At 42.3% G+C, this 5,329-nt stretch overlaps 1 long non-coding RNA gene across 1 annotated transcript in view; it reads right to left on the bottom strand.

Annotated features, from left to right (window-relative positions):
* Nucleotides 1–4,954: 4,954 nt before the first annotated feature.
* The window catches only part of LOC147901723 (uncharacterized), a 759-nt gene continuing 384 nt past the window's right edge, over nt 4,955–5,329 (bottom strand). Inside the window, exon 3 of the long non-coding RNA XR_015540956.1 lies at nt 4,955–5,238. This is a non-coding gene — a long non-coding RNA (uncharacterized LOC147901723). The remainder of the gene's footprint in view (nt 5,239–5,329) is intronic.

Below are 5,329 nucleotides of genomic sequence, written 5' to 3'. Positions count from 1 at the left end.
CGTACCTACACAGCTTGCTTCCAAGCCTAAAGAAGAGGAGGAGTACGAACAAGGAGAAGAAACAAGTTTGGAAAAGAAAGATCCTTCCATACCTTTTTCCAAGTAAGTCCTTTTCAAGTTCTTCTTGCTTGCTCTTTTCAGTTTTGTACTTTTTCGCATCCACGAAACGCAGCATCTAGGTATGAGCGACACGTTCTTTTGTCGGGCGAAACATCCTTTTCGACTTTTGAGTATTCTCGACTTTCGGAGCACGTGTATAGAGGCGTCTGACGGCGCATCTAAACGCGCGTCTATAGGCGTGTCTATATGCGCGTCTGACTTGTTACAGACACACACAGACGCGTATATAGACGCTCACACAGACGCTCTGTTAAATGGAGTTTTAAACGAATTGTTAGACGCGCTGTTAGACGGATGTTTGGACGGACTGTTAGACGCGGTGGTAGACGCGCTTTTTAACGCACTGTTAGATGGATTGATGAACGGACTGTTAGACACGCTTTTACTTGAATTGTTAAACGCTCTGTTAGACGCATTTATAGACGCGAAGATTAGACGGGTCTATAGACGCGCTCTGACAGAGCCTCTTTTTTTTTTTTCCCCTTTCTTCTCAGCTCCCAAAGTAATAGATTTGTTTATTTTTTTCCAGTTTAACATGTGGGGAGGAAGTGCTTCTAGCTCACGTGATCTGCGTGAATCGATATGGAAGGATTTATATAATATTTTAGGGCACCCTCCTAGTCCTGCGGAGTTATACGGGTACATGACAGGTACCCTTTACACTCCCCAGGAGTCGGCACTACAGACTCCGAGCCACCCCACACTGCCTGAGATCACCCCAGCGGAGTCTGCACAGCCGTCTTATGCCCCGTCTTATGCCCCTTCCCCCGTACCGTCTTATGCCCCTTCCCCATGCCATCTTATGTCCCTTCTGCCATCCCGTCTTATGCCCCTTCCCCCATGCCTTCAGGAGGTCCTTCTACCTCAGCGAGCCGTCGACGTACTCCCCAACCGTCAAGACTCGGTTCTCCAGCTACGAGTGGTCAGCGTAGTCCCGCACAGTCCCCAGCTACGAGTGGCCAGCGTATGAGCTCGACACGATAGGGTGGTAGGCGTAGTAGCAAGGAGAGCGGTGGCGGATGCATGGCACAGTGCTTTGGGCCATGTGGCGGTGAGGAGGATGATGATTCCGATGATTTAGACGTGCCTCTGGGTGATGGTACGATTTATTATGACATCACCCAGACAGGAGGCATCTTGATGGATGCGCGGGGCAAGGATATAATGGCCTTCATGCGCTCTGTAATTGCTAACAATTACAGAGATTGCTTTATCCACTATAAAGACCACCCAAAGAGGTTGGCTGATGAGACCCTCGCTACTGTTCGCTCTAGGTATCCTAACCCCCCCAATCGCCAGTTCATAGATAAATGGGGCAAGTCAAAGATTGTTACGATACTTAGCAATAAAAGATCTTCCCTTAAGAGGCAGGCACTAGCGGAGCTTGCCAGACTTGAGGTAGGTCAACCTCCAAGGGGCCCGCCCCACACCGCTCAGAAGCGTGAGTGGAAGAAGGCAATGAAGTCAGCGAGGGAGGAGCCTAGTCTGCAGCACGTGGAGGCACGGAGGATCCAGATGGAGGAGTATGGGAGAGCGCATTTTGGAGCAGGGGGTGTTGAATCATGGGAGGTTCAATTTGTAAGTATCGATCTCAAATTATATTGCTTATGTAGTTTATTAGGAGGTTGGTTGTTTCTTTGTACTAATCCCTCCACAAAGTGTATTGCGGTCATGCAGCTTGAGATCGTGGGCAGATACCCTACTCCAGTGGAGACAGCCTACCACTGCCACCATCGCAGAGGAGATACATGGAGGCACTTCTATGATGACGGGTTGATTACTGAGGAGCAGTATACCCAAGCTACTGGACAGGCCCCCCAGGTATTTGAAAGTAATTAAATAATGCCAAAATTATAAGTAAAGATTTGATTTTTCATACATTGATATATGTTGTCCCTTGTTTACAGGGCGCCCCTGCACAAGACGACGAGGAAGACGAGGAAGGAGGTGCAGAAGGGAGTGCAGAAGGCAGCGTAGAAGGGAGCGTGGAAGGCAGCGAGGATTAGTCGTAGAAGTAGTGCTACTATTCTTTTTTGTACTTAAAGCCATTGGCTTGGCTTCGTGCCTCTTGTATATAGACTCCTCTTATTTTTTGTACTTGAAGCCACATGACATGGCTTAGCTTCGTTATTTTTTGTACTTGGAGCCACATGACGTGGCTTAGCTTCGTGCTATATGTATATACAAGCACTTTTTGAGCTTTCAATTTTATTGCGTTTTGGAGTTGTAATATTTTATTTGGAATTGTAATTAAAATGCGGTTGGCTGTAAGAATTGAATTACAGAATGTGGATATGGGATTCTTGTAACTATATAACATACACAACATACACAGTATTCTGTAAAATTTAAATTAAAAAAAAAGGCGCGTCTATCAGTGCGTTTAAAAACGCGTTTATATTCGCGTTTGTCTGTTCGACTTGCGTCTATACGTGCGTCTATCAAAGCGTTTATATGCGCGTCTATTTACGCGTGTATGAGCGCGTCTATACGCGCGTAAGTCTGATATATAGACGCGCAATTAGACACGGGTCTCTTAACGCGCAAATAGACGCGCCCATAAGTTTTTTATTTAGTTCATGAAACGCGTCTGTGCTCGCATCTATGGGTGTTTCGTCTTGTTGTGAGTCCTAAAGACCAATGCAGATATCTGTCTACAGCCACGTTGGCCAATTCCTTCTCAAAGCTGGAGCAGTTTTGGTGGTACTACCATAGTGCCCACATCATTCGCGCTGGATCGACCCCTTGTATATGCCAATGGAACAGCGATGGCTTGGGCAGAATTTCAAAAGCTCCAGCAAAAGGACCCTAACATGTTGTACAATCTTCCAAAGTACCCTCCCAATGATTCACTCTTACATCTCACTAATCCGACCAGTGTAATAAATTGACTACAAATTCATATTTCAGTGCATGAAATTTTACTAGATGGTGCAAAAAGGCATGACAATCCTCTAAATCATGCCTTCTCGTTTGATTTGATATGTAATATGAACCTATTTGGACTTGTAATTCAAAAGATATAAGGATGTGAAAATGTCATCTTTTGGGCCAACATTGGGAGCGCGTTAATGCACTCCCTGTTTTGGCCCAAAAGATGACATTTTCACATCCTTGTATCTTTGCAAGTTGTCAAAATTTGGTTGTTTTGGTCCAAAGGACGAGTTTTTGACATCCTTGTATCTTTTGATTGTCAAACCCAAATGGCATAATGTTACATATCAAATCAAATGACAAGGCATGATTTAGATGAATATCATGGCTTTATGCACCATTTAAAAAAATTATGCGTGTCAGAATATGAATTTCATGAATTTTTGGCCAATTTGTTCCACCAATTTTAAAGCACAGGTTTCCATAATAGGAAGTGAGAAGACACTCGCTATTTTGACAACAAAAATAGCCAAACTTTAAGATCCTCTACTTTTTAATTGCGCTTAGGGGTTGCTCTTCATAAACCCATAAAGCATGTGCAAGCAAGCATGTGTTACAAATTACCCCTATTCTTGCATTGTCACATTTTCTCATGTTATTGGTTAAACCTTGTACATGTCTACATTTTCAAACTTAAAATGGTGACACCCCTTCATAAATCGACATATATAAATTACATTAAGTTGTTATTTTATAAATCCCCTCATGCACATAAACGACATGTAAGTCCCCCCATTAAAAGAATACCCCTCAGTGCACTAAAGTGCTATCATGTTACATGTTTATGAGTGACCCCCTCAGGTAATTGCCAAACCTGAATGGGGTCACATTAAAATGGTCCTTAACTTTGGACTACTCAATTTCAAGAAATGTGACACCTAACCCGTCTTAATTTGAATACTTTCTACTTCAAGCAGTTATTTTATGGGACACTTAGATTCTTTCTTTGCTGCTCGATTTTCCTACTACTTCAACAAGTTCTCGCTCACATTTTTAGTATTGCTCACTTTTCCCGCTCGCTCTATCGACTGCCTCCTCTCCTGGTTGATACTTTTAGTTATGGTTATCATAGCTTGCTTTGTATTTCATGTGGTTTTGTTGCAACATGAGGCCAATATTTTATTCTCCTTAAGGAGTTTAGAAGCAAATGAAGAAGGCAAGGGCTTTGCATATTTGCATTGATGGTTATTTGAGTTGTCGTCAAGATTGGTATTTGTACCTTTATGTAGATAAGAACTTCATTATCATAGTATGGTTATTTGCGAGTTATTAGAGTTGAGATAGCTATGAAGTGATGTGTGATGATTTTATGCAGAGGATTTGGAGACAAAATCATTGAATGGAGAATGGACGAGATTAGGGGGGGGGGGGGAGAGAGAGAGAGAGAGAGAGAGAGAGAGAGAGAGAGATGATTTAATGTCTAGGGATCTGAAGGCTTTAATGAGTGTGCTCTTGGTGTGGTTGCTCATGCGTGAAGAGTTAATTATAACTAAACATATTTAAGAACTGTGTTACGTATTTTTTATTTAGTATTTCTTGAATTCCGATGCTATGGTGAGCGTCAACAAAACATGATTTGACTTCTAGTTAGAAAAGCACAAGTTTCAAAGGTGAAAATATATGCATCACTATCGTATAAAATATGAATAGGGAAATTAAACGCATGCTTGTTCAATAAGCTACTTGAAGATCTTTAAACAAAAAGATATAATAATATTTTGGGAAGATAAATTGACCTAGAGGTCTCAACTCAACCTCATGGCTTTGGAGTGGGATGACACACTAGTTAATAGGAATATTACTAGCTTGCAAAAATAAAATCCATGTTGAGGTAAGGTTTCTTTATTTTTGAATGTTTATTCCTGTTGCCTCTTGTTATTGGTAGGTGTAATCCCATAGAGTCATGAGTGGGCGCTAGAGTCTAAGTAAAAGTAAGGCATTCCGGGTTTTGAAAGAACACAAATCAAATTTAATGAATATAGTTTTAAAAGATAAAATGACAGTTTTTGGTGCAGCTGTAATCTGTTTTGCTGTACATTTTTGGTGCTGAATCGAGCGGCATCAGCAGATATCCGCACAAACATAATCTGGATGCGCAACCGGCTCCTCTGCCAGCCCTCGCTTAATCCTGCAATCCTCCCCAACACATGCCGGATGTTCCACTGGATTGTTTCCTTCTTCTCCCTGCAAAGTCCCGACACTTTGGAGTTAGAGGTGACTGTAACAAGCTCTAGATGTTCGAAACTGTGTGAATGTGTTCGATAAGAGTTTTCGC

Source organism: Dipteris shenzhenensis, chromosome 5, assembly GCF_047967505.1.
Source record: "Dipteris shenzhenensis isolate YYH24624 ecotype China chromosome 5, Dip_SZ_1.0, whole genome shotgun sequence".
Classification (NCBI taxonomy): Eukaryota; Viridiplantae; Streptophyta; class Polypodiopsida; order Gleicheniales; family Dipteridaceae; genus Dipteris; species Dipteris shenzhenensis.
This window is presented reverse-complemented; position numbering and strand designations above follow the sequence as displayed.